The sequence below is a fragment of the Crocuta crocuta genome, unplaced genomic scaffold (assembly GCF_008692635.1).
Source record: "Crocuta crocuta isolate KB4526 unplaced genomic scaffold, BGI_CrCroc_1.0 scaffold286, whole genome shotgun sequence".
Taxonomy (NCBI): Eukaryota; Metazoa; Chordata; class Mammalia; order Carnivora; family Hyaenidae; genus Crocuta; species Crocuta crocuta.
In genome coordinates this window covers 858365-880056 of record NW_027530979.1, presented here as the reverse complement: position 1 = coordinate 880056, position 21692 = coordinate 858365, and the positions used below count along the sequence as shown (strand labels likewise).

Here is a 21692-nt window from a genome sequence, read left to right as displayed (position 1 = left end):
ACAATCCAACACCCTTCTTTGAGCCAACAAATATTCTCTACAGCCATTTCACCCCGATGCCAGTAACACCTGACCTTGTATAGATTTTTCCACTGTTATTAAAATACTGATGTGGGCCCTCTTCGTTCTCACAACTCCTATCTAGACAAGTGATCTCATATCTATTCTTGTATCAAAAAATGTTATTCTTATCGGATCTCAATAAAAAAATCTGTTTATTTCTGGTGTCCCTAACATCCTCTTTGGAATCTTAGTCTTAAGAGATTGTGGAATTTGCAGTTTTGGTTAAAGAAGATCTACCATATAGTACATTCTATAGGAACAGGGAATTATTTTCTGTTTAGTTCATTAATACTTGGAACAGAGCCTGGCACATAGGAGACATTAAATAATTATTTGTTGGGTAAATAGAATAAATGGGCCATAATGAATGATAACCAGGCCTTCACAGCAATCTGGTCATAGGACAAAACCTTTAGAAATTTGTTAGCGTCTCTAGACTAAATATTCTATTTTGGATAGATTGTCTCTCCCAGAACCAAGGTTCTCTGTCAGTATCTATAATTGTGGTCCAGTAAAAGCACTTTTTTAAAAATGTTTTGAAAAAATTTATTTCTGAGAGAGAGAGAGAGAGAGAGAGAGCGAGCAGGGGAGAGTCAGAGAGAGAGGGAGACACAGAATCCGAAGCAGGTTCCAGGCTCTGAGCTAGCTGTCAGCATAGAGCCCAATGAGGGGCTCAAACCCATGAACCGTGAGATCATGACCTGAGCCAAAGCCGGACGCTTAACCGACTGCCACCCAGGTGCCCCCAGTAAAAGCTTTTCTAAGAAAAGTAACTAGTTGATCTCCAATGACTGCATAGGGATGATGACAATGATGTAGAAAAACCCAGTGGAGCCCAGAGAGCTTATGATAATATTTATATCTAGAAACAACTTTGCTGGTAATCTTGCAGAAGTAGGTGAGAATGGGGCTTGGCATGCATTTATAAACTTTGTGTCTACATATAAAAATGTTTAGATATATTCATATATGAAATAATGAACACACAAAGAGTTCTAATGTCCATATGTCCTAATAGTACTTAGCAGCTTACTTTCTAAACTAAGCTTTATAAGACAAAAGCTATTGATAAGGTGATTCGTTCTGCCAAAAATGTTAATATTGATGTAACTTAATATTAGCCTATTGATTTCTCTTCTGTTTCTTCCCAGATCCTAGAAGTCTGGATCCAAAAGGAGTATTTTCACTAGTGTGTATTTAGTAACGGACTGAAAAATAATTTTGTTCAATTTTACTGTTAGGTAGATTAATATTCAGTGTATGCATCAATTTGAAGAACAGCTTAATTCTTATGTTAGTTGGAAGCTATACAACCCAGAAATTATTGCAGTGGATGAAATTTCCTCAATACAAACTTTTAAATGTTTAGTTTTGAGAGAGAGAGTCACAAAGTGTGAGTAGGGAGGGGCAGAGAGAGAGAGGGAGACACAGAATCCGAAGCAGGCTCCAGGCTCTGAGCTGTCACCACAAAGCCCTAGGCAGGGCTTGAACCCACGAACTGTGAGATCATGACCTGAGCCAAAGTCAGATACTTAACAGATTGAGCCATACAGGCACCCCTTCAACTCAATATTTTTAATGTGCTCTACAACCACCTAAAATCTTCAGTAGAAGTACACAATTCTCCAGGAAAAAAGGCACTGGTGTGTGATAAGTTAGCATACCAGTCTATGCACAGACATTTCAGGCAGGATAAGAGGATTTTCATCTTAAAGACTAAAATATATATATTCTTTACTATTATGGAAAACCAAAGCACAAGGCATTGCAAATTGTAACATTATACAGACAGCCAAGGCAATCCAAGGAGGATCCCATTAAATGCTGGCATAATTGAAGATCAATAAAGAGTCCAATGTGACTTACAGGAAAATATATGGAGAACAATCAGAGTTCTGCCAGGGCATCTGCTCCAGGATGAGGGGGGACAACATGGAAATGCATAAAGGCAGCGCCCCGGGTGGGGTGTCCATGCATCTGAAAGACAGAGCTGAGGGAAAGTGTGACACGAAGGCAAACATGTGAGTAATAGAAGACAAAAAATACTGAAGAGCTTCTTGTACTACAAATGTCTTCTGTTCAGCTGAGCATCCCCTGATAAATCAGGGTGTGATTTCATCGTCATAGAACTATGTAAATCTTAGCCGAGAAGAAAAGAGATGAGTACCAAGACTGCCAAGAGTGATGAGCATGTATTTTTCAGGGGGTAAGCCTGGTATTTCTTGGGCATATTCTGGGTCATCAAATTGTCCTCTTAATTTTTTCTTCTCTCTCTCTCTCTCTCGTGTGTGTGCGTGCGTGTGTGTGTGTGTGTGTGTGTGTGTGTGTGTGTATGAAACTTCTAAGCTTTTATTTAAATGGCACATTTGGTATTTTACCTTTCCATTACCACTCGAAAAAGTTTCAAGATAATGTACTCCAGCCTAAATGATGAACATTAATTACATCAGAAAACAATGGAAAATCAGATGGATTAAAGAATAATATAAAAATACATACATACATACAACACGTAGGTGAATATTTTTGTGATCTTGGCATACAAAACTACTTCATGTAATGGGTTGAATACTGGTCTGCCAAAATTCATGTCCACATGAACCTGTGAACGTGACTGTATTTGGAAATAAAATCTTGGCAAATACAGTCAAATTAAGATGAGGCTGGATTAATATAGGTTCTAAATTCTATGTAGAAAGAGGAGCATTTGGACACACAGACACAGACATACAGGGGAGAAGCCTATTGCAGAGGGAGGCAGACATTGCAGTGATGCATCTACAAGCCAATTATGCCAAGAGTTGCAGGAAATCACCAGAACCTGGGAGAGAGTCATGAGAACAGATCGGATTTACTCTCAAAGCTTATGGATGGACCAACCCTAGTGACACCCTGATTTAGGACTTCCAGCCTCCAAAACTGTAAGAGAATACATTTCTGGTGTTTTTAGGCCACCTAGTTTATGGCTATTTGTTACAGCAATCACAGGAAAAGAATACACTTCCTAAATATAAAAGAAAAAGAGAGAGAGAGAGAGAAAAGAAAAACCAAAATAACTGGTTATTTGACCTAGTCAAAAATTTAAACATCTGCATGTAAAGAAACATAAAACCAAAGTTAAAAAAAAACAGGAACTTAGAGAAATATTTGAAACATTTACATCAGATACATGGTTAATATTCTTAGTATACAAAGAATACATAAAATTAGCAACCATTAGAAAGTTGTGCTAAAGATCTAAATACACAGTTAATGAAAGAAACAAAAATGTCCCATAAATATATGAAAATGTATTCTATATCCCTAATAACTATGAAAAAAATAAGAAACTAATTTTACCTATGAAATGTGTAAATAATAACAAAAATGTTCGTAACATTGTTCTAAGTACTTTATGTATTGTTAACTCATTTATTATTTATAATAGCACTATGAGCTATTAGGGTTATGGTTAGATAATGTTATCTTCATGTTGTAAAGGAAAACAATTGAGCCATAAATTTAGCAAGGATATTACTGAAATGACCATCCTCATATATGACGGATTGAGGGCTAATTTGGCAAATTTTGTTTTAAAAACAAGCACATCTTTTTAAAAATGTTTATTTACTTATTTTGAGAGAGAAAGAGAGAGACCAAGAAAACATGCCTGCTCAGGGGAGTAGGCAAGGGTCAGAGAAAGGGAGTGAGAAGGAGAAAATCCCAAGCAGGCTCCATGCTCAGCACAGAGCCTGATGTGGGGCTGGATCTTACCATTATGACATCATGACCTGAGCCAAAGTCAAGAGTCAGATGCTTAACTGACTGAGCCACCCAGGTGCCCCATAAACAAGCATATCTTTTAATGTAAAAATTACCCTTGTAGGAAGTTGTCCTTAAAAAAATAAGAGTAGAAATGAGCAAAGTGTTAACAGATATTGTCTCTGTGTAATGAAGATGCATCTTCTGCTCTTTTGTATATTCTTTATAATTTTGTTTTCCAATTTATTAAAACTTCTAACATATAGCCTATGTATCCCTTAGTTTGGCAGTGCACAACTTGACAGCTCTGAAGATTTTTAAAAAGCAGTTGAGAATTTCTGGCTGTAGATAATTGACAATTTTCCTTGTGTTACTGAGAAATCAGATATGGCAGATGGGAAGCTTGAAGGGAACGGGACAGAGGTAAGCTTTATGTCTTTCCTTTAAAAGAGCCACAGCCACATAAAAATTATTTGATACTATTTTTATTCATCCCAAGTAAGTAGTAAATATTTTTTTTAAATATTTTTATTTATTTCTAGGAGAGAGAGAGAGAGACAGCGTGAGCAGGGGAGGGTCAGAGAGAGAGGGAGACACAGACTCTGAAACAGGCTCCAGGCTCTGAGCTGGCAGTCAGCACAGAGCCCGACGCGGGGCTCGAACCCACGAACCGCGAGATCATGACCTAAGCGAAAGTCGGACGCTTAACCGACTAAGCCACCCAGGCGCCCCAGTAGTAAATATTTTTATCAGATTTTTGGGGGAAGAAATGAGGCATACGTTGTTTGCCTTACCTAGTATTCAAAAATTGAGCTTCAAGTAAATCTGTTGCCTGTTTGCAGCAAGGGTGTGTGCACTCACAGCATATATTATCATACATACCTGTTTCCAACTCATTACCTTACTTTTCTTTCTTTGATTTTTTCTTCGTTTATTTCAAATTTAATGATACCATATTCCATGCATCTTTATAGATCTTAAATCTTTTCTTAGAATGCAGCACAGTATAAATAAAATGAATTATGTTACTTCAATACTCATTAGCAAACTGTAGAGAAAACAGAGACCATTTTTTAAACATCTAGAATTTTAAAACCAGAAATAAAAATGTAAACTACTTAAGATAAAACAAAGACTAGTATAAATGACTTTTAGATAAGTGTAAAGTGAACGTTTTAAGTGGTCACTACGTAGCAAAGAAAGGTGAATTGTTTCATATTTCGTGTGCCATTCTGTTGTAAAGCCTCCTAAAATCTGGATCCCTGGGGTTGCCCCTTTCTTTTAATGGCTACACTTTGGAGACAGGTGATGGTATGCTGAATCTCCATGGCTAAGTGTTTGATTTATTATTAGTTTTGATTTGAGAATATTCTGTGTATGAAGTAGAAAAAGGAACAAATGAAACAATGACATTTGGGAAGCAGTAAAATCTGAGGGTAAGAGTTCAGAAGAAATTAAATATGTCCTGACAGCTACTAAAAACAAATAAAAATTAAAAAGCCCAAGTGCACTTAGAAAAGCTCAGAAAGTAGAGTTTCACACGTCTGAAAAGGGAATAAATCATTTTGCTCAATACGGCCTACATCAGGTGGCGTAGGATATCGTATACAGTTCTACACTTACCGAAGAGAAACATCAGTACCTTGGCTAGAATTCAAAGGCACCCAAAGAAATCAGCCAGATGATAAAAGGATAAGAGGATTGAGTCTATGAGGAGGGATTAGAGAAAATTAATGTGTACAACAAAGAGTAAGAGAAGAAGAGAAGGGGATGGAGACCTTTCCTTAAATCCTTAAGAAAAAGTACCACAAATGGAAGGTTGGAGGCTCTGATAGGAGCAGGAAGCTAACTGGGGCTGACTTATCCAGCAAGTTCTTCTTCTTTTTAAATGTTTTGTTTATTTCTGAGAGAGAGAGAGAGAGAGACAGCGTGAGCAAGGGAGGGTCAGAGAGAGAAGGAGACACAGAATCCGAAGACAGCCTCCAGGCTCTGAGCCGGCTGTCAGCACAGAACCCGATGCGGGGATGAAACCCATGAACTGTGAGGTTGTGACCTGAGCTGAAGTCGGTTGCTTAACTGACTGAGCCCCCCAGGCGCCCCTATCCAGTAGGTTCTGTAGGTAGGGTGCCCAGGACCCAAGATACTTTTAGAGGCCCACAAAAACGTTTTCACTCCTTTAAAAAATCAGAAGAAAAATGAGTATTATAATAATAAGTATATAAAAATGGATCAAATCTGGGTTTTACTCATCTTTTTGCCAACACATTCAATAAACATACTTTTGAATATGCTTTTATGGGGGAAGGAACCCACAAAGGCAAAAGTGCCCAGGCCCATGGAAGCCAGGATGTGGCCCCAGAGCTAACCTAGCAAGTTTTAGAAAAAATATTGGATCAAAATAATCTCCATGGAAGGTTGTCGACTGTTAAACGCAGATGATCTGGGGGCTCGCAAAGAGGCACCCTGAGCTGAGCTTAGGAAGAAGAGGCTCACTTTCTGCATCTATAAAATTCCAATCGCATTGTCTTACTGTCTTCTCATATGTAAAAGACTCATGTAATGAGTGCTCACAATAATGCTCTGATGTAGGATTTGTTAGGCCTCATTGACAGATGAGAAAACTGGAACTCAAAAGACGACGTAATTCACTAATGTTAGAGAGAGAGCCAGAGTCAGACCTGAAGCTTGGACACTAAATTTACATGCTGTCACAGCACACAGATGGAAAATCAAACCGGTGTAATTTCCACCCACTCCACGCTACCCTTACCCCTATTCCTCAACACTCTGCCAAGGCCCTTCTTAGATTCACACTCCAGTGCTTATTTCATTTTGTTAACTATATCTTAAATAGTCAGTTATGCCATAACACACACATTTTCAAGTCCAAATTCTCTTTGCAATGGTTTTTACAAGAAAAGGGGATCTTTGAGTAAGTTATTTTACTAGATGAATCTGCTTCTTTAAAAGGTTTGGATCCTGTTGATATGAGATTGTATGAGATATACAATTTTCTGAGGCTTCTCTTCTAAAAAATGTATGTAATCTTGGGGAGTAGAATGGAGAAATGATGTTGGGTGATCAAAGGTCATTTTCAAAACAAGGATATCTATTTAAAACCAGGTCTTCTAGGCAGACCAAAACATATGTGGTAATTTATACTTTGAAATTAGAATTTTTTAGAATTTATTCTGGAAAAGAGATCTCCAGGGAGTTGATAGATATGCTTGTGGATTGTCACATTCCTTGGTATTTCTTACTGTGTAGTTATAGGCTATTGGAATTTCTGAATCAGGGAAGGTGACTTTTATTAAGAGAAATGGAGAAATTTTTATTCTACAGAATTCTTCTTAGGGAGAACACTGTATATTTTTAGGAATAAAACCCCACTTGGAAGACCTTCTTAGTATGAAAGATGATATCCTAATGGGTCCATAAATTGCCTTGTAAAGCGTGTCTTGTTACCTGAAGGCCCTTTGCCTAAATGCCATGCTGCATTTAAGTGTACCATCTTTGGCATGGAGGATGTGGGCAGAGTTGAATGGCTCAACACAGAAGATGGCAGAGTAATTTGAAATTTCCAGAATTTCCAGAAGGAGGAAAGAAAATTCAGCCAGCATGTTTAGAAGGGAGAGGTGGGATGTCTAAGAAGAGAGCTTAGAAGATTTTAAAGTCTATATATCTCAATATATATATCTCAATATATATCTCAATAATGCTTTTGAGTGAGTAGATTCTTTTCAAGGAATTCCAAAAGGTGCTGAGTTATGAATCAGGGTTGGCCTAAGGAAACCCAGAGACCGCAGGCCTGGAGGCAAGAGTTGGGGCTAAGGGCAGAAACATCTGGGTTCCATTTAAGCTTTGCTCCAAAGTCAATACCACATGCTGGGAAAAGCAAAAGCATCTATATCCTTGCCCAGCACTGAATATAGAAGGAAATTAGTGTTTCTGACAGGAAAATTGCTTAAAAGGTCAGGATACCTCTTTCTCTAACATTCTAGGAATGAAAAACCAGTATATACTACAGATATTTATTTTCCATTAGTGTTTTTTTTTTGTTTTATTTATTTTTAATTTTTTTTTTACAAATAGTTTATTGTCAAATTAGTTTCCACATAACACCCAGTGCTCATCCCCACAAGTGCCTTCCTCCATGCCCATCCCCCCTCGCCCCCACTGTTTTTGTTTTTAATCATCAGTGTTACAATCATAGAAACTCTGTTGTTATCACTTCATTTTTTCCCTACTGCAAAGATGTTTGCTTCAAGAAGTTTAATTCAATGATTCAAATCAATGTTGTTGATCAATACTGATTTTTGCCAGTGCCCTTACTGTCATGATAATAATAATAAAGATGAGAAGAATCATTTTGTTATTAATCTTTTGAGGGAATAACCACTCTCAATGAAATACCAATGACTGGAACAGACGATGTAATAATTTTCTTCCTAGTGACTGAGTTACATTCCTTGCTGTGGTGCACACATGTTTTCCACACTTGCTTCCATTATTTAGCAGTGAACTTAAAAAAATAATAAATTTCTGTTGTTTAAGCAATGCAATATGGGGTGCTTTGTTATGACAGCCTTGCAAACTAATACTGTTCCATATTTAGAACACTTAGACACGCCCAGATAAATATTTGGATTTTTAAAAATTGAAGTATAATTAACATACAACATCATATTAATTTCAGGTGTATAGCATGTTGACTTGACAATTCTCTACATTACTTAATGACCACCACAGTAAGTGTTCTTTCTATACCAACTGTTTTGCCAAACCAAAGTTGTTTATTTAGTCCTTTATGTTTTCTTTTCTTTTTCTTTTTTAAAATGTTTTGTTTACTTCTGAGAGAGAAGGGGACAGCGTGAGCAGGGGAGGGTCAGAGAGAGAGGGAGACACGGGATCTGAAACAGGCTCCAGGCTCTGAGCTAGTGTCAGCACAGAGCCCAGCATGGGGCTCGAACCCATAACTGTGAGATCATGACCTGAGCCGAAGCCGGACGCTCAACCGACTGAGCCACCCAAGCGCCCCGTCCTTTATGTTTTCTTTAGAAACTCAGTAGATTGGGTTGGGAGTGTTGGGAAAACCATTCTGAACAGGTTTCTGCAGGCAAACTGAACAATTCATAGAGACATACAATCTTAGTAATCCACGTGTCCCCAGTCTCTTCTATTTCCTCATGTTGCTGGTCTTTATGAGAATTACTTTAGATTTTCACTTCCTTCATTTTACAAAGCAGCCAGGAAGATGGCTGAGTTTTAGCATGTAATCTCTGAAGCTTTGTTTGCGTTCCTGCAATGACCTGGAATCACTGGGTCACATCTAATTAATATGCTGTTGGCAGAACATGCTAAACAGAAGTTGTCAAAACTAAATGATTAGAGGTTTAGATACAGGGTTGAATTACATATGTTACTTCCAAGAATTACTGCAACTAGTATGTGCCTACTTCAAGCTTACAAGGTCTAAGGCTATTAGTGGATTTTTTTAAACATCAGAATATGTTGCCAGTAAGTATTTTTAAGTGGAATTTCTTTTAATCTTTTCAGGTAACAAATATTTGCTATTTCATGAACTTGACAACTCTTCCCTTAAAAACCAAGAGAGGTGTGAGTTGAAATATTTTTGACCCAAAAGTTTTGATAAGTAAAGTGAACTTTGGGGCCTATATTTTTCAAATTGACTGTCGACATTAATGAAGCTCACTGCATTAGCTGGGCTTTTTCACTTATCCAATGTAAACATACTCCTAGCCCAGTATCTTTGCAAATTTTACACTATATTTGCCAACCATCAAATCTCTGCAAACATTGGACAGGATCACCTCTTGCTACCTGGTAACAATGTTTATAAATGTATTTATTCCGATAAGATGGCCAAGTACATTTAAAAATATTTCTTAAAAGGGATTTCAGAAAATGTTTTTTGCAACCTTAAATCTTCACTCCTTGTTCTTCATTCCATAGATGCTGCCAATGGCCAGATTTGTGCAAGAATGATGAAGAGAGGGTCTGAGTCTCTTAGTCATACAATTTTTTATTGTCAACGTTCATTTCTTCAGAATACTTTCACAAGATACATGAATCTAACTGACGCAAAAGTGTTTTTTTTAAAAAACATCATTAACTTTCTGATTCACATATGATTTTCATAGCTTCGATGCAATCATTTTAGTTTCACATTTTTCTCTGCCCACTACCTGGGGGATTCTAAATTCCTTCCATTTACTTAAGGCTCATTTGAAGCAATTTTGCTCTTGACTCTATGGTGCTAGTTCCTTCAGACTCTGATCCATTCAGTTGTGTGGCTGATTTGGACTCTGTTCTAAAACAATCCCATAAGATTTTACCAGTGGCTGAAATCTAGTTCTTCCATCTGCCTTGTCCTCGGCCTTTAGCTATTTGGAGATCTGAACCTGGGGGCCAGTCCATGTGATTTCTCAAGAGTTGTTCCTCAACAACGTTCTTGTGATCATTGCTTGAATCCAAGCCCCTTCCCCACATACAGTGGGTGCCCCAGTCTCCTGGCAACGTGATTGGCCATGTGGAACTCAGTCTTGTTCCCGCTCCCTTCACATAGTCACCGATGGAGCCCTTGGTGACTGACTGAGGTGATCCAGGTTGATATTCTGCTGTGAGCTAAGAGCTGCAGAATATATATTCTTCCTTTGATTCAGATAAGATCCTTCCCTAATCCAGAACCAAGTAATTTGATTCTTCCTCTATTTTTACTGATGGTGAAACAAACAAATAAAAAAATCTCCTCTGGTATGCAGTTCAAAGGCTTAGAAATGTTGAAAAGGATATATTTGGTGTTGTGAAATTCTCAGTTATAAAAAGAGAAGTACAAATGAAAAAAACAAAATATATTTTTATATAGTATCTTTTGTGATAAATATCAGCAACTTTTAAGAACTTCCCATAAATGACCATCGCAGATGGGTTTATAATTTGCTTCGTCACTTTTATCAGTGTCCATAGTTTGTAGCTAACCTGGTTATTGATTTCAATTTTGCTACCACATGTATGTGTATTATATATTCTTTAATTCAGGAATACATGACTATAACTTTCATATTCACATGCAATATTATTAAAAGCCAAAAAAAATCATACTCAGAAGCAAACAGGTAGTAATTCTACTTAACATAAAACAATGGTTTTGACAATTATTATAAACTATCCCTCCTGAATTAAACTGTAGATGTTCACAGGAGACTACTCATGAGATTTATTGAAACAGATAATTCCATTATATTAGTATAGAAATAGGAAGCTGGAAAAGGGGACAAAAGTGCCCATCAATATGTGTACATGGAGACACTGCAGAATTTTTGCATCTATTTTTGTCCAGCAGTAGATTTTGAAGATTATTTATAAATCTGAAGGTGTTTTCCTTTTAAATGCCTTTATTTGCAAAAGAGAAATGGTGAAAATTGTTTCACATCTTAAAATAGCACATCATATTTTTCTTTACAATAGAATCCCTTGATTGTAAACAAACAAACAAACAAACAACTTCAATGACCTATCTGGTGCTGATTCCCAACTTGGCTTCCTCTTACTTTTTTTTTTGTTTTTTCTCTTCTGAATATATTCTAGTTTGTTCTTATCTCAAATTATGGCACTCACAACCTAACCCAGTTCTCTAGATGCAAACTGGCAACTACAGAGAAGAAACCAAACTCTTCTTTCTTTCTTCTTTCCTCCCTTCTTTCTTTGCATCTTTCCTTCCCACCTTCTTCCCTTCCATTCTTCTTTTGGCAAATACTGAGAATATAATCTATATCTGGCACTTTATTAAGTGCTGGAGATAAAAAAGAGCAAAAGAAAACATGGTCACTACTTTTATAGAGCTTATAATCTAAAGAAGGATACAGAGAAGAACAAATGATCCGACAAATAAATGTAATATTGCATCTGCAATAAGTCCTAAGAAAAGGTATACAGTCCTATGAGAACCTGTAATTGGAGGATTTGAGCTAATTAGAGAGGTCGAAGAGGCTTCTCATCTCTTGAGAAGGATGCTGAAAGAAGGATAGAGCTAATAGTGTGACGAGAAGACAGAAAATCATCTCAGACACAGACAAGTATATGCAGTGGGGATGGGTAGGAAAAACCTCTGTGAAGGTATGAGGGATGGAAAGAAGTCCAACACAAATGGAGCAAAGAAAGAGGAAGGCTGTAGAGAGCAAGGTCAGCCAGAAAGTAGATGGTGCCAGATTATGCAGGATTTTTGTGGCCCTGTTTTACCTTCAGCCTAATACAGCAAATGGGAAACCACAAGGAGTTTTAAACAGGAGGGAGATGAAAGATTACAAGATGAAGAGTGGACTGAGAAGACATCAGAGTATATGCATGTGGGTCAGTGAAAAGACTATTGCAGGAGTTTGGGTAACAGATAGTGGCAAAGTGGCTTGGGACAGCTGGGAAGAGGACAATGGACTTGAGAAGTATTTAGAAGGAAAATTGGTAGAACTTGATAATGGATTGTATAAGATGGAGAAAGAAAGGGTTAGATAAAAGTGAGGAATTGATGGGTGTACAGCTTTTGTCTGGTGTGACTGGAGAGGTGGTGTGCCATTCACTGAGGTGGGAAACTGGAAGAGGGCCAGATTTGGGAGGAAAGATTATGAGTATAGTTTTGTAAGAAGAATCATTGAATAGTCCATGAATAAATATCAAGTAGAAAGTTTGATTATGTGTGTCTTGAGCTTAGAAGAGTGTCCTCGGGTGGTGAAATAAATCTGTGAGTCTTCTGTATATAGATGGTAATTGAATCCATATTGAAGAACATCAAATAAAAAGAGGAAAGGCCAGAACACTGAACCTAGAGAAACTCACCATAATTAATAGCCTTTGAGAAGAAAAGGCAAAGAAAGAGAAAGGAGCAACTAGCCAGGTAAAAGGAAAACCTAGAAGGTACTGAGATTTTCAGAGGAAATCAGTGTCTCCATTAAGAAGAAGGGGCTGGTGGTCAAGTGCTACTAAGAAGTTAAGAATAGGAAGCATCCTTCTTGTTGATTCATATCAACTTACTGCCAACTAAAATCCTTAAATGCTTTTCACATGTAAACAAACCCCAAGATCTTAATGGCTTAATAGAATCAAGGTTTATTCTTCCTTACATCCTATTCCAGGGAGACTTGAGCTGTTCACTTCAAAGTGGTGACTAAGGCTATAAGCTGCTTTCATCTAGTGGCTCCTCCAACTTATCGTTTCTTCTTGTCCCTAGCATCATCCTGCTGCAGAAGGGAGGAAGGGAAAGTGGGGAAAGACACACCTGATCTTTAGCTTCCTCATTTTAGAAGTGAGATATGTGACTTTCACTCACATTCCACTGTCAGAGTCAGTCAATGGTAAACCTAATGACAAGGAAGCCAGGGAAATATAAAAGAGCAAAGGTAGACCAGTGAACATTTACAAACCCCATGACCTCTGCCCTGCCATTGAGTAGTTGAAGCTTGGGATCCAGGTTCAGAGCCTTGAATTTACCACCATCCAGTCTCAGTGTTAGAGTTCATCATTTCATCTCACTAGACCTTTTTAGATTCTGATTCTGAAATCTTGCATTTCTTCCCTCGCTTGGAGTTATTCAACAATTTGATCAGCATTCATCTTATAGCTTTATCCAGTTAAGGGATAAACCTCTTAGTTGGACAGGGCCAAGAACTGAGTCTCACCTGAAACATCCCTCCAGAGGGGGTAGTCCAGGCTGGTTTCCCCCTCCCCATCAGCATCCGTGGTGCTGTTCAACCAGATCTGGATTGCCTAATTGAACTAGGATCTATAGATAATAAATGGGAGGGGGAACAGAGTATTCTCCTAACATCAAGTTAAGATGCTTTTCAAATTAAATTAGAAAACAAATGCATATAAGGATAATATTGTTCTTCTTTAGTGATAATCTGTAAATAAATATCCGAGATATCTTGAGAAACCCTTATTTGTGATAAATTGGGCATAAGCCTCTATAAAGAATGTGCTATAGTTTAAATGTTTGTATTCCTCCTTGGCTAAACTTATATGTTGAAATCGAATGAGCCATGGGATATGGTCTTAGGAACTTATGGCCTTTGAGGGTGATTAGGACATAAGGACAGAGCCCTTATGAAAAGATTAGTGCCAGTTTGAAAGAAGCCCAAGAAAGCTCTCTTGACCCACTTTCTACCCTGTGAGGACACAGCAATAGGTGCTGTTTATGAACCAGTAAGTGGGACCTCGCAAATCACCAAATCTGCTGATATCTTGACCTTGGACCTGCCAACCTCCTGGATTGAAAACAGATTTCTGTTGTTTTTAAGCTACCAAGTCTCTGGTATTTTGTTATAGCAGCCTGAATGGACTAAGACAGAATGAATATATGTTTACTATCCAAATTTGTTATAAATACTAAGTTGGAAGAAAGAATGTGGTCACAAAGGGAGCAGATGATGTGCTGGGAAAGAGTCAGGGAGCATAGAAATTTGTTCTGTATGCCTCCAACCCTAACTAGGAGATGAGCATTCAGTCCTCTAGGTAGGTATAGTCAGATGTAAATGAGTACAGCTTTGTGGCAGGCGGCAGACAGATAAGAAATAAAACACAGGGATACCTAGGTTTTTGTAACTTTGGTGAAAATAAGTCATGGGGATGTAAAGTACAGCAGAGGGAATACAGTCAATAATACTATAATAATTTGCATAGTGACAGATTGTAACTAGACTTCTCATGGGGATCATTTTGTAATGGGTATAAAAATAGCAAATCGCTATGATGTACATCTGAAACGAATAGGGTATTGTATGTCAATTATACTTCAGTAAAAAAAATTTTAAGAAATTATGGTTTCATGGGTATGGAGTTCCAGTTTGGGATGATGAAATAGCCCTGGAGATTGATAGTGGTGATAGATAATGGTTGCTTAATAATGTGAAAGTACTTAATGCTACCACACTGTCCACTTGAAAGTGATTAAAATGATAGGCTTTATGTTAGCATATTTTACCAAAATTAAAAAGAAAAGAAATGATGAGTCTGGAATTCAGATGTGAAGTCCTCAAGACATGTCTGTTATGCCCCCACTGATACTCCTTTTCCCAAGCCCTGGACTACATGAAGGCAGTGAACTTCAAGCTCTGGGATCCCCCCAACCTGGTGTGAAATGCTGAGACCACAGGATGTGTCTCCGCAAGGACCAGAGAAGGACAGGGAGCCAAATCCACTTGTTCTTCATGAATCCTTGATCAGGTGTCCCCTTCCCTCCACTTGGTGGCTGAAGCAATGGCAGACTGACCCAAAGTAAGCTTGGCTGTATCCAAGATGCCATTCTCACCAATTCCCATATGTGGACCTGTCTTGGTCATTTGCCCTAACTCAGGCTTCTCTTAGTTTTAAGCCAATGATAACGAAAATAGTCTACTCACTCTACTTGCTGTTTTCATATATTCTCTGACTTTATGTGATGCATATTCAGAATTTATATATCATTCAGAATTTACATATCAGCCAGAATACAGAATGTATCTGCCAAAATAAGAAGATGCTCCACTTTTACTGTTACTATAAATCAATTAATTTAGCAATGTGATTTAAACATCACTGTTGTCAGTGAGACACCTGAACTTTCAGGTGTTCCACCCTCTGTTGCTTCTGGACTTAGAATTGGTGATCAGGCTGAGGCCTCTGCAAGGGGCTGCCCCGTGTCTCGTTGTGTCCTTAGGGCCACCCTTGTTCTTTAACCACAACACCTTCCAGTCATCATTTCTTTGTCTTGTCCTCTTGACACCTTTGTCAAATGCTTTGTGGAAATATGGACATACCGTGTCTCTTAAATTACTGCAACATTTAGAGTAGCTAAAGAGTCGGAGGAGCTAAATGCTTTCTCGCAATATTTTTATTCTTCTTTGGCTTTTTTCTAATATTTTTCTGCCAGTTAATTACATTTCCCAACAGTTTTGCAGATAAGTGTGGCTAAGTAACTAGTTTTATCTAATGAAATATAAGTGAAAGGTGAGATGACTTCTTTTCCTTCTCCATTTCCTCTTCTTCTCTTCTTCCTCCTTCTTCTGAAATGTGAGACTTTTGAGCTGGGACATTTAGGAAGTGCGGCGCCACTGCTATGTCCTCTCTTCCGCTGCCAGAGAAAACTGAGGTCTAGGTCCCTAGGTAACTGGGAGAGCAGAGCTTCTTGTTGACCGACCCAAGGCATGTAATGTTATTGTGTCACTTTCGTTTCCACATCTTAGCCAAGCTCATTCTGACTCAAAATCTTCTTGGTCAGCAAGTTTCTCTTTTAAGGTGATGATTGTCATACACTACATAGCATACATGCCTGAAATAGTCTCTGTTTTGTTTTATGAACAGCAACATGCAATGTGATGGTTTAGCCAAGTGTAGAGTCTGGAATAAGAATGCTAGTGTCTGAATCCAGGCACCAAACACCATTTACTAGCTATGTGATCTTGGGCAAGTTAATAATCTCTCTGAGCTTTGTAAAATGAAGATGAGAATAGTACCTGCCTCTGAAGGCAGTTGTGAGGATCAAATGTGTTCAATTACTTAGAGTGGTGCCTGGCACATAGTAAGCATTTGATAGGAGTTTACTGTAATTACTAGATATAACAGGACTCTCATGAATATTGCTACAATTAAAGGGTGAAGGATTTTGATAATGTGATATATGTGAATGTAGTTGTTGCGAATCAACATATACTTTAAAATTCTGATCATGAATGCTTAACTCTATTTACCCCAAAGAATAAAATATTAGACCTGAACATGAAGCAGCTTATAAATAATTTCAATAAAGGCAGACTCCCCCTTCCTTAAGGGTAATGAGCAGCTGTTTCACATCTGTCATCCTGTTTTGAAGTGTATGTGTATTTAGCAACTTCACACAATAAACAGTTTTCTCTCTGGCTCTTGTTTTTGTTAGATAATCTTATGGGCAGTCTTGAGGCTGCACATGGACATTTCAAGTAAGTATGATTCCATTATGACTTTAAAAGTTGCTTTGATTTATAATTTCATTCCTCTTATTTTTTCAAAAGATATAAAGCCGACATCTAGAATCCTATTAGTAAGAGTTTAATTTTCAATTCTATATTTCCCTTACAAAAGGACAGATGAGAAGATGTGTAGTCTCATTGTGTCCTAATTTTTGGATACTATATTCTACTTAAACAAAGGCATGGTCCTAATTTTAGGTCTCTTGAGTTGCCTTTGTAGAAGTTATTTCCTATACAGAATGTATATGTTAGAACCACAAACTAAAAGAAAATTTCTACTTCTATAGTGCTTATAGAATGATACATTTCTCTCTCCCAGAATATTTTCTTATTCACTAATTTATAGTCAGAACATAATCATCATGAGTATGAATGGTTTTACTTCTGTGGGTAACTCAGGGTGGCCATGACTGGGTATGAAGACTTAGATTTTAAGAATAAAAATAAATTGGGAAAATTATTTTAAAAATGAAAAAGCTACTTTCCTATGGAAAAAGGCTAAGAATTCCTGTAATTTAACTCTATTAGAAGCCCCAAAAGAGTCTTCTTACCATCAAAAATAAAATATTATTTTTTATATAGTAAATATTCAGCAAAAGTATTTCCCCTCTTAGGATTTGCAGAGCGATTACTCTTCCTCTGCACACGTGGCCAGGACTGCCACGAGAGAGAGCAGAGAGTTCCATGAGGAATTGACCTTCACATTTGATGGGGTAAGCCAGTGGAGCATGAATGTTAAAAACCTCTCTCATAGGCCTGGTGACCAGTATAGTATGTTCTACAAGTGGGCAGAGGTGGGAGGAAAAAAGAAAAGGGCAACTCACATGCCAGTGGGTAGCAGCAGAATTTCTGATTGGTTTTCTCTCAAGGTTAGATTCATAAATTAGTTTGTTTCTATATGTCTATTGTGCTTGGAAATGTGAGGTTAATACTAGCCAGCTGCTGTCTATAAATCTTGGCACTTGGATCTCAAAAAACTTTCCAACTTTGCTTTTGCAAACTCACCAAAAGCTAAATTACCATAAAAATAACTTTTGCCCTCATTGTGTCTTCCATACTCAAAATGTTTCCAAAATAAATCTCCAAAATTATATATATTCTAAAAATCCATTCTTTTTTTCTTTTTCTTTCCTTTTCTTAAGGTTTCAAAGCTTGTCTTTAACAAGTATCCTGTGGTATTTTATTTTGGTGCTTGTTCCAAGATCTGAACATTGAAAAACAGTGACTCGGCCATAGGTTATACTCAATAAATTTTCTAGAAACACTTGTGTGTCATTGGATCAAACCATTTGGCAAAATTAAGTAAGCGAAAGATAAGAAACTATGACATAGGTGTATTTTGTCCCTGACTCTTTCATTTTCTATATCTTTGATAGGACTCAAGGAGATACGTTGATAGTCAAAGGTTGGCTTCTCTAGATAGGTCTGTAAACAGAATTACCCATATCCTTTCCTGTGTGTGTTGGAAGTTGAGAAAGACAAAATATATTCACTGAATGCCTACATGTACAGTCACTATGGTTTACCCATGAAATCTTATTTAATCCCTACTATTAATTACTGAGATAGTTATTTAATATTTATCTTTTACAGATGAGGAAGATGACTCTTGGAAGTTTGAAGAAATTTTCTGGAACTTTGTCGTGAACAAAAGCCCAAACATTTTCACTGCACCACATTCTGAGCCTTTTACCATTCCATATACATCTATTTTATTCACTCTTTTAGAGATTTAAGATAAATGGAGTTATTATTTTAAAGTATTATACAACAAGTTAACTACTTTAATTGGAGTGGAGAGTATCAAAAAGTGCAATGGATTCATGTGAGGGAAAATATGTGTAAATCCTGCATCTGTGTTTTTTGATCTTATGGGTGGTAGAATGTAGCCTGGAAAGCAAATTCTAGAGTCAGAAAGCTCTAGGCTAACATCTGTGTTCTGCCGTTTACTTCTTAACTTGCAAATTTAGGCAAAATACTTCTTCCATTTGACCTTCAGTTATGTTAGTGCAATAAGAACAATAAAACAAAGTTACATGAAGCAACAGGATTGAGGTTCAGAATATATACTGATTGGTAAGGCACAGGGCACTCAGTGATCAGAACCAGCAGAAATCACCAGTCATGCTTATAGTTATGTATAGGGACCATTTTTCCCACTTTGCCCATAGATTTCTTGCCTCTCTTCTCCATTTGTGGCAGTGTGAAAAATCAGAGGTGCAGTCAAGGTTGAGAGAGATAACAATTTAGGAGTGCAATGATTACAGTCAGAATTCCTCTGAATTCAAGAGGAAACATGGTTGGAAGATGTATCATTCTACTTTTACACTGTGAAGTTCCAAATGGTAAGTTTAACATAGCCATAAAATGAACTATCATTTACATTTTCTCATATACTCAGTAAGGCTTGGATTTGACATACTGGTTTGGGGTAACTCTTACTCAGTTGGACACAAGATGAAGAATCTTCACAGGCTCATGTGAGGTCTGGTGATGTATCAATGAAGATTTAACAATGGTAAAGAAAAGGAACATGCATATTTGTTTACTGCACAAACAGTGCATATCCAGATTCTTTATTCTCTGTCTGCCTGAGAATTCCTGAAAATTAGCATGTCAGCCACATTCTCCTGATCTAATCTAACATGATGTCTATGAAAGAATGTTGCCCCAGTCAGCTGGATTAGCTCACCAGGGCAGCCCACTGGAACCAGGCTGGCCACTAGGCCCTGGAATGATTCTACTGGTGTGAGTTACAGACCACCTTAGGGCATCTGGTCAACCTACCACAAGGGATAGACGGCCAAATAAGGCTCTAAATGGGAGAGACTGGAACCAGAGCTCACATGGATCTTAAGTAGTGTTTGTAATACCTTGCTCGGGTGGCAGTGCCAGGCCTGGTTGGTCCCAAGGCCCAGAAAAAGTCTTAAAAATTGTCAACAAAGTCATTCCCAATGCACAAATCCTTTGAGCTTGGGGCCTGGTGCAGAAGTCTACTTGCCTAGGTCTAAGGGCAGTACTTGTATAATTGCTTTTCATGTCAGTCCTGGAAATAAAAGGTGAGGTACTTAATACATTACCTATATACCAGTAAGAACTCAGTATACGTTGGCTATCTTCATCATCATCACCATCATCATCATATCAAATTGTACCTTCCTTAGGAAATGTTAAGAAATGCTCCAAGAATAAAAAAGTGAGGTTTCAAAACAAATGGTTTTAAAGAATAATTCAGGTTTTAGGTTAACGGTAATGGGTTGAATCTCAGAAGTTAAGAGATTATTTTAAATGTAAGGGATTTTTTTTTTAAAAAAAACAAACCTGTCAGAGAAAGAGAATGGGTGATAACTCAACAACAACAACAAAAAAAACAACAACAATTTTTGGAAGCTATAAAGCTTGACTTGGAGACTTGAGAAAACTGAAATCTTAAAAAAAAATTTTTTAACGTTTTTATTTATTATTGAGAGACAGAGAGAGACAGAACATGAGCATGGGAGAGAGAGATGGGGAGACACAGAATCTGAAGGAGGCTCCAGGCTCTGAGCTGTCAGCACAGAGCCCAACGCAGGGCTTGAACTCACAAACCACAAGATCATGACCTGAGCTGAAGTCAGACACTAAACCGACTGAGCCACCCAGGTGCCCCATTGAGAAAACTGAATTTTAAGTCAAGAGTGAGGAAAGCTGAGAAGCTACCCAATCTCTACTGTGCTTAGCAGTTGCAGACAACACTTCTGAAACTAGAAGTGAAGATGGGACTGAAAACCAAGATCAGTTGAAAATTAGATTCTCAGGCCTCCTCACCACTCCTTGCAGAAAAGTGGCTGACTATTCAACAGCCCAACCAAATCACCCCCACTCCCAACAAAAAGCTAGATTATTTATGGAGCACTGGTCTTCGGACTAGAAAACCAGAATGATCTATGTTAAATACAAGTGTACACACTAAATATCAAGACCCAGACCCCATGACTACCACTATTGTTGCTTCTATGTTTTTTTTTGTCTTTTGTTTGTTTGTTTTTGTCTCATTCAATTCCCAGAACTCTGACAATCAGAGTTATAGCAATCTAGTTAGGATTTTGGTAGAATCTTTTGTGGGAGATTGAACTAGCCTAAGGTAAATGCCTTAAGTATATTGACTATCCCATCATCTTCTAGTTGTATCATAATATCCATTATTCCCTTCTCCTATAGTAATATAATTTTTAATTGGTCATATGGCTATATGTATATCATAAAAGGCCAACCTACTTTGCCGTGAGATGCGAGCCAATATTTCTGGCCAATGACATATAAGCAGATGTTATATGTATAACTTAGAGGAAGAGGATATATATACTTTCTTCCTTTTTTCCATTTTCTTATTGATTAGAATGGAGACATGGTGCTGAGCCTTCTTGTACCATGCAGTGTAACATTCACAAAATAGTAGTTCAAAAAGGTAGAGGATGTCTGGATCCTGGACACTCTGGAGTGCTGTGCTAATTCCAAACCTGTATTAGATATAAATAAACTTTTTCCTTGTTTAAGCTACTCTTTTTTAAAATTTCATGTTACATGCAGCTGAACATATATACTAAACAATGTAATAATGTAAAATGTTTTTCCAGTGAAATGGCACAGCCCAGTATCCCTGCAGGGAAGCACATGGTTGAAGAACCCCGTCCAAGCACATGAAGGTAACAAACAGCTTTACAAAGTTTTACTGCCAAAGTTAAGAGGTCAGTCAACACCACTAGAAATTTGAGAGATTTTTTTTTTAACGTTTATTTATTTTTGAGAGACAGAGCATGAGCAGGGAAGGGGCAGAGAGAGAGAGGGAGACATAGGATCTGAAGCAGGCTCCAGGCTCTGAGCTGTCAGCACAGAACCAAATGTGGGGCTCAA

General features: G+C 37.6%; 1 long non-coding RNA gene across 2 annotated transcripts in view; it reads left to right on the top strand.

Moving 5' to 3' along the window:
• The window catches only part of LOC144236519 (uncharacterized), a 34091-nt gene extending 12757 nt beyond the window's left edge, over positions 1-21334 (top strand). Inside the window, exons 3-8 of one of the 2 annotated variants that reach the window (XR_013336583.1) lie at positions 1215-2269; positions 4087-4227; positions 8501-8552; positions 16727-16769; positions 17414-17512; positions 18393-21334. This is a non-coding gene — a long non-coding RNA (uncharacterized LOC144236519). The remainder of the gene's footprint in view (positions 1-1214; positions 2270-4086; positions 4228-8500; positions 8553-16726; positions 16770-17413; positions 17513-18392) is intronic. The other variant, XR_013336582.1, reaches the window with a different exon arrangement.
• Positions 21335-21692: the final 358 nt, after the last annotated feature.